Here is an 8,615-nt window from a genome sequence, read left to right on the forward strand (position 1 = left end):
AACTCATGAGGCGGGCCTGGAAGGGCACGCGCCACGCCCGCTTTCAATTGGTCCACTTCTATGTACTCCACAGAGCATATTTGACCCCAGCGAAGATCCAGCAATAATTTGCCATGGACTCTGCGGACTGCCCCAGGTGCCGAGCGCCTGGATCAGACCTCCTCCACATGCTGTGGTCTTGCCCGGGGTTGTCCTCCTATTGGCTCAAAGTGGGGGACACCCTGCAGAGGGTGACGGGGAGATCCTTATCGGTTGATGCGGCAGTGGGGCTCCTGCACTGGTTTCCGCATACCCCCAAAAATAAAATCTCTAGTAAATTCATCGATCTAGGGCTTCTCCTCGCTAAACGGGAGGTGACCAGGAACTGGAAGGCAAGGGTTGGTCCAACTGGGGTTCGGTGGCACAGCGAACTTTTGAAGTGGGCGGCAGGGGAAAGCACGCTGCGATACCAGTTGGCTAGGAGGCAACACAACGAGAAGGCGCAGGAGGCAGCGTTAGAATGGGAGACATTGGTGCAGGCCCTTAGGGATTATTGCGCTTCCAGCGACTCCGAAAGTGAGGATGCAGCTCGGCCCGAGTCCCGATAGACAATGGTACTTTACATGTCTGTAGCATTCCCGGGGGATTCTCCCATGGCTCCTTCTACATCTATTACCATACACTGATGGCGGGGTTGGGGAGGGTTCTGTTTAGTTCATAGGGTTTTGGGGGGGGGTTTCTTTCGCTTCCTTTTTGTAGGATGGTTTGGAAAAGCAGATGACGGACTGTGGTTCATCTGGACAGGCCTCGACCTCCTATTGGGCCCTCACTGGTAATCGCCGCCCGACCCTCGGGTTGTGGGCTGAATGGCTGAGTACCTGAATATCTTATTGAGGGGGGATGGGATATGTTCTACTATTTTCGTCTGAACTTATAATGCTGGTCCACTTTGTAATTTTTTTACTGATTCCTGCAATAAAAATATATTTCAAAAAAAAAAAATAAAAAAAAAAAATTCTAACTACTCTCATTCAATTCTCGCTAATGAACCGATACATACCCCAATAATCAGGAGGTGACATCTGCCTCTCTATTTCATAGATACTTCTCTATACATTTAGCTTCCTGTAAGAAAACCAGAGATTACTAGTCGGTCTACAATACATTAGAATAATTTCAAGGACATGCACACAACACATATACCCTTATCTCACTTCCCCTGAAAGTATAACAACTCTCTCCAGTAACCCAGCGTGGGAATTCTTGTCAATGCGAAAACAACAGTTCAAGATACTGGAGGATAAGGATTCAGTAAAGTCTCTAAAGAGATACCAGTTCATCCAAGGATAGGAAAAAATAATCACGGAATAGTATTCCTAGCTGGGCCCAACTAACATGGAACACTAACAAAAATAGAGATAACAAATTCAACCTCCTCCGAGGCTTACCAACTTGTCGAATAAATTGGAATGCACCTTTTAGTGTTTTGCCGCGAGCGCTTTGCGCGCACTCCTTGTAACAATTGTTCTCCACTAAACAAGCCGACTCCTTCCTCGCGGCAGCCGCACGCGGGAAGAAATGAAAGTGCCAAAAACCTGAAGCAGGGTGTCCTTTCTCACAACCGAAATCCAAACAAACAGTTCTCCGGTCGAAGCACAGGAGCAGAGAACCCTTCCTCCCATTTGGAAATGATCACTGATTAGTTGGAATAAATTCAAGAGTTTTTCACTACCAGGACTTGTAAAACTTAACAGCACATGTCCATCATTTTAAATACGCTGCACACTGCCCTCTGGGCTGTTCAGGGCTTAAACTAGAGGCAAATTATATGTATTAAAAAGAAAGATTTATTTTGACCGGGTCAACATGGCCGTTTAAACCTGCACATACAGGCTAAAATGGCAGGTCTGAGACATGTTTGCAGGGCTACTTATGTGGGTGGCACAATCAGTGCTGCAGGCCCACTAGTAGCATTTAATTTATAGCCCCAGGAACATGTAATACCACTTTGCTAGGGGCTTACAAATGCATTAAATATACTCTGGACTTTACACAGCAAGTACTGTGTACATTTTCCTTCAGAACACTGGTTTCAAGGCACTGGTGTGGTCCCTACTATGTAAAGACTACATAATAAATTAATATTGTGTTATTGTCTAGGGCTCTTAGACATTCATATGCCGCTTTGGTTTAAAGTCCTTCGAGTGAACTTGATGGTAGCCAGCAAATATCATCTGTGTATGCAAAGGAGCTATCCTCAGGATTGGAAATGGCCCTTTCTGCGGGGTCACCTCACACATTTTCTCTTCCTCCTCCCCTTTTTCTCAAAACTCGTTTTTGTTGGCTCTACGGCTCTGGGCACTGCTAAAGTGCATATGTTCTGTACTCTAAACCTGGTAACATTGGCTTATCCACAACTGGCATATTTAATTTACGTGTAGGTCCCTAGTAAAGTGCACTATATGTGCCAGGGGACCGTAAATTAAGTGTTAATAGTAGGCCTGCAGCACTTTTAGTGCAGTCCACTTCAGTAGCCCCTTAAACGTGTCTCAAGCCTGCCACTGCAGAGCCTTTGTGTGCAGTTTAAACTTCCACTATGGACTGGCAAGTTTACCTACTTGCCAGGCCCAAAGCTTCCGTTTTATTATGTGTACATTTCTGGTACATTAGGCCCTAGACAGCCCTGAGGGCAAGCTGTAGTGTATTTTAAAAGTAGGACATGTACTTTTAAACATTACATGTCCAGGTAGTGGAAACTACTATTTTCATTATTTTCTACTGCAAGGCATATCTCTCACATAGTTTAGCATTGGTATTACCTTGCTACAATGTAAAATGTAATTTCCAATTGGGAAAATATAGACATTTGGAGGTTGGTCTCACAATTTAAAATCACAACTAATGAAAACTTGGATTTTGGATTGTAAGTTGGAAAATGCCACTTTAACAAAGTTGGCATTTTCTTACTTTAACCATTCAGTGCTTCTGCCTGTCTCTGAATACACGTCTGGGTTTGGGAGACAGGTGGGATTTGGGAATTCCCTCGAGACAGTCGTACACAAAGGGAGCTGAGGTGTGACATTTACATCCTGATGGCCCAGCACCAGGCTGATGGGCCTGCCTGAGCTAGAGTGGGACCGAAAAGCTGACACTTGAACCTGAATATGGCTGTGCCTGTCTACAAACAAAAAAGCTGCATAACCCCCTGTAGTGAGTCTGTAGCCAAAGCAGAAAAGGCAGGGACCTTGTGATCTTCAAAGGACTCTCGATGTCCCCCCCAGTTCAAAGGCACATGTGTGTATAAGTACTTGACCCCTGACACCACCAGATCAGAACTTTGCTGGAACTAAAAACATTCTGCCTGGTAGAAGAGCTGCTGCCCTGCAGGAGGAACTGGCACTTTTGCTAACTGCTTTGCTGTGTTGGGCTGCTACTTCTTGCCTGGACGTGAGAAGAACTGGCCCTGCTCTCTAAATCCTTGAACGTAAGCTTCTCTAAGGGGTTGCTGACTTGCTGACTGTTCCTGAGGTCTCAGGGCCATCAAAGACTTTCTTCAAATCTGCTTCCGCTGCTTGACTCTGCCATATCTGTGTCCTCCCTTGTCAGAGGTGCCAATCCAGTCCTGGGCCTCAGAAGTGGGTTCTGTAGCCATTTTTGCATCAAAATCGGCTCAGTGTTGACTTTGCGCAGGTGTGAAATTGTTGTAGTGCACTTCGATGCCGCTGAATTGCTGAGGACATCCATGCGCTGTTTGACGATGACGTAGGTCCCGACTGCACGATCCAGTGCTGACATCGCCTCAACAACAAGTGCCCTTTGACGCCATTGCCTCAATGAACAGTACGACTTAACAATTACGCAGTGCCTGCATCATAATCGGGTTCAACAGCAAAGCCTTCATTGACTGCTCGGATTGGTGTGACGCTTTTTCTCCAACCTGCAAAACAACAGTTGATGGACCGAGTGCAGAACAATGTCATACTGTATTGTAGTTCCTATATTCCCAATAGGCTCTGCGCATTGGAATAACATAAACATTAGTGTAGACGTAGGACTGAGGTCATCTAGGTCTCTACTGACTATGTTAGACTTAATTAGTTTTGCCAGCTAGCTCAGAGGTCACTAGAAACTTTCTCGAGTGAATAGGGAGGGGTTAACTTCCCTGACTCAGACAAGAAGGGATTAGCTTCTGACAACCATATAACATGACAACTTTGCTCCCTCAGAATAAAGAGTGTATCTCTAGAGTCGTGTGAAAACAATAGACAGCTATTTCACTCAGTCAATCGTGCATGCTTAATTTCACCAGAGTGCAGGGAAATAGAGAGACAGGGGTTTTCAATAAAAGGTGTTATTTTATTTAGCAGTCTTCTTTCTCATGCAAGAGAAATGAATTGACACAATTGCAATACTTATCATAAAGTAAAGTACGTACAGTAAAAGTAGTATTATGAAATAATACTGTAAAAGCATTGATATGGTTTCTTAGCCATATGATACTTTAAAATGGATAAAATATATACATACATAAAAACATTGACTAACGAACTCAACTGGTGCTTTTAAGATACGCCTACCCTGGTGTACCTGACCTAAGCCTAATACGTGGGAAGGAGTAAGTAAGTTTGCAGTTTTAAGTTAAGTTAAGTTTTTGCCAAGTATCGGAATCAAGAATTCTCTCTAAGGTTTTAATCAGCTCCGTACCTTGGTTATAGAATGAAGGAGGTCGTGTATCTCGCTTCTCAGGACTCGATCTCCCAGCAACCCACAAGGGTAACTTGGGAACACCGGAGCTGGATTTTCTCAGCTGGAGAAAAAGACAGTGTCTCTCTCAGTGCGTCAAAGGGAGGGGCGGTTTCCTTCGGCTCTCCGCAACAGCTGGGCTCTCGGGCAAGAAGAGCGTCGCTCTGCTCCCACCCACCGTGTGTTTGCTTAAGGCAACATTGATATATTTTTACCTGAAAGCTGCCGGGTTTGACATAAGGTTGGACATAAGACGTCACTAAGAACGAACAGTTCTTTCTGGACTCCAGGAGTTCTTGTGTAAATCAAAACAAAAGCAGGGAGTTTTCCCGGGCTGCTGGTGGCTTGGTTTGTTTAAAGAACCCGTTGTGCTTTCTAGGAGTCTATGGGAGTAGCCTTGCCGTATTTGGACTGCATGGGCTATTACTAAATATGGATGTGATTCCTATGCCTTTATTAGGATGTTATTTGTTATAACCACATAAGGGCATGAATTGGGAATAACGAATTAGGGTCCTAGATAGAAATACAACACCCACTCCATGTATTAATGTCCATCATTACTAAATAATAAGCAATATAAACATATAACAATGCATGTGTGTTTTCCAACCCACCCCAAAATACATAAATTGCATTTGAAATTGTGTATGGTTTATACACGAAAATGAGTATTGGTACTGTACGCTTTTCAAGCAGGGTTATCATTCAGTTAAATGCATATGTATAGCAGCTGAACGAATTGCGAAAATTACACAAAAATGGCTGAAAAAACAGCAATGGACCGCACACCGCTAGCCCCTCCTCCGGGTCGCCCCTAAGCACTCTGGTATGTGCAGTGCCTGAAGTTCGAAGAATTATTGAAAGTTCGTAAGTGGTTCACCTATGTAGGTGCAAGTAGATACTTGTTATTCCCCTGATCTCTAGACCCGGGACATGGCCCGGGTTTCGGGATATCTTCCCTCATCAGTAGAGAAAGTCAATAGGGGTGGAAGAGAAGGCCGCCTCATAACCGTCACGGGCCTTGTTGCCCAGCACGCAGGTGCGTCGTCCAGAAGCTCGTCAGCTTGGGAGGCTCATGGGAGCCCTTATGTAGAAAAAACAGCAATGGACTGTACACCGCTAGCCCCTCCTCCGGGTCGCCCCTAAGCACTCTGGTATGTACAGTGCCTGAAGTTCGAAGAATTATTGAAAGTTCGTAAGTGGTTCACCTATGTAGGTGCAAGTAGATACTTGTTATTCCCCCGATCTCTAGACCCGGGACATGACCCGGGTTTCGGGATATCTTCCCTCATCAGTAGAGAAGGTCAATAGGGGTGGAAGAGAAGGCTGGCTCGTAACCGTGACGGGCCTTGTTGCCCAGCACGCAGGTGCGTCGTCCAGAAGCTCGTCAGCTTGGGAGGCTCATGGGAGCCCTTATGTAAAAAAAACAGCAAGGGACCGCACACCGCTAGCCCCTCCTCCGGGTCTCCCCTAAGCACTCTGGTATGTGCAGTGCCTGAAGTTCGAAGAATTATTGAAAGTTCGTAAGTGGTTCACCTATGTAGGTGCAAGTAGATACTTGTTATTCCCCCGATCTCTAGACCCGGGACATGGCCCGGGTTTCGGGATATCTTCCCTCATCAGTAGAGAAAGTCAATAGGGTTGGAAGAGAAGGCCGCTGAACTGCACAGACCATGATGCAGTGGGGCGATACGGCGGAAGAGGGCAGTGGTGTGCTCCCAACTCCAGAATCCCCGTTTTCTTGGCTCCCGATAGCCATGTAAGCTGACGAGCTTGTTGGAGATGCACCTGCGTGCCAGAGGGGCAACGAGGCCCGTGACTGATGTTTGACGACCTGTTCTGCAACCCCAAAACTATCTCTACTGATGAGGGAATCAATCCCGAAACACGAGCTTGGCTCGTGTCTAGAGATGATCATAATACAAGTACTTACTTGCACCGATTGAGGTGAAATACTTTAGAAATTTGAACTTTGAACTGTTCGTGAAAATTCTTGAACTGCACAGACCATGATGCAGTGGGGCGATACGGCGGAAGAGGTCTGTGGTGTGCTCCCAACTCCAGAATCCCCTTTTTCTTGGCTCCCGGTAGCCATGTAAGCTGACAAGCTTGTTGGAGATGCACCTGCGCGCCAGAGGGGCAACGAGGCCCGTGACGGATGTTTGGCGACTTGTTCTGCAACCCCAAAACTATCTCTACTGATGAGGGAATCAATCCCGAAACACGAGCTAGGCTCGTGTCTAGAGATGATCATAATACAAGTACTTACTTGCACCGATTGAGGTGAAATACTTTGGAAATTTGAACTTTGAACTGTTCGTGAAAATACTTGAACTGCACAGACCATGATGCAGTGGGACGATACGGCGGAAGAGGTCAGTGGTGTGTTCCCAACTCCAGAATCCCCTTTTTCTCGGCTCCCGGTAGCCATGTAAGCTGACGAGCTTGTTGGAGATGCACCTGCGCGCCAGAGGGGAAACGAGGCCCGTGACGGATGTTTGGCGACCTGTTCTGCAACCCCAAAACTATCTCTACTGATGAAGGAATCAATCCCGAAACACAAGCTAGGCTCGTGTCTAGAGATGATCATAATACAAGTACTTACTTGCACCGATTGAGGTGAAATACTCTGGAAATTTGAACTTTGAACTGTTCGTGAAAATACTTGAACTGCACAGACCATGATGCAGTGGGGCGATACGGCGGAAGAGGTCAGTGGTGTGCTCCCAACTCCAGAATCCCCTTATTCATGGCTCCCGGTAGCCATGTAAGCTGACGAGCTTGTTGGAGATGCACCTGCGCGCCGGAGGGGCAACGAGGCCCGTGACGGATGTTTGGCGACCTGTTCTGCAACCCCAAAACTATCTCTACTGATGTGGGAATCAATCCCGAAACACGAGCTAGGCTCGTGTCTAGAGATGATCATAATACAAGTACTTACTTGCACAGATTGAGGTGAAATACTTTGAAAATTTGAACTTTGAACTGTTCGTGAAAATACTTGAACTGCACAGACCATGATGCAGTGGGGCGATACGGCGGAAGAGGTCAGTGGTGTGCTCCCAACTCCAGAATCCCCTTTTTCTTGGCTCCCGGTAGCCATGTAAGCTGACGAGCTTGTTTGAGATGCACCTGCGCGCCAGAGGGGCAACGAGGCCCATGACGGATGTTTGGTGACCTGTTCTGCAACCCCAAAACTATCTCTACTGATGAGGGAATCAATCCCGAAACACGAGCTAGGCTTGTGTCTAGAGATGATCATACTACAAGTACTTACTTGCACCGATTGAGGTGAAATACTTTGGAAATTTGAACTTTGAACTGTTCGTGAAAATACTTGAACTGCACAGACCATGATGCAGTGGGGCGATACGGCGGAAGAGGTCAGTGGTGTGCTCCCAACTCCAGAATCACACATGAAATGGCTCCTTATACAGAAAAGAAGGTCGAGACCATTTCATCACATATTTATATAATACTGTACACGTGCTAGAGGCTGAGGTAAATATTGTCTCTAACGTCTCTAAAAATAGAAGCTCTGTTCTCTAAGAATAGTTCTACTTTAAGCAGAGTATCATGTGCCAAAAAAAGTAAATATTTTGGAAGTGGAAAAATTATTTCGCTTTCAGGGGAAAAAATAGTTCCAAATGTTTTCAGTAGCGTTGTTTAACAAAAACTGAAGGCCGAATTCAGAGTTCAGGGAACGCTGTGTGCTCATTGTTTTTAAAGGTTATTCTCATTGTTAGGAGAGAACATCATATCAGACAGGCTCGCAAAAAATTGGTCTACAACATCGGGTGAAAGTTCGACCAAGTTTGAATATACTGTAACTGTGCAGTTCTGTGCGTGATTGCTATCATCGATGTTTGGATCAGCAATGCTCACAGAAG

This window comes from Lissotriton vulgaris, unplaced genomic scaffold (genome assembly GCF_964263255.1).
Source record: "Lissotriton vulgaris unplaced genomic scaffold, aLisVul1.2 SCAFFOLD_837, whole genome shotgun sequence".
Lineage (NCBI taxonomy): Eukaryota > Metazoa > Chordata > Amphibia > Caudata > Salamandridae > Lissotriton > Lissotriton vulgaris.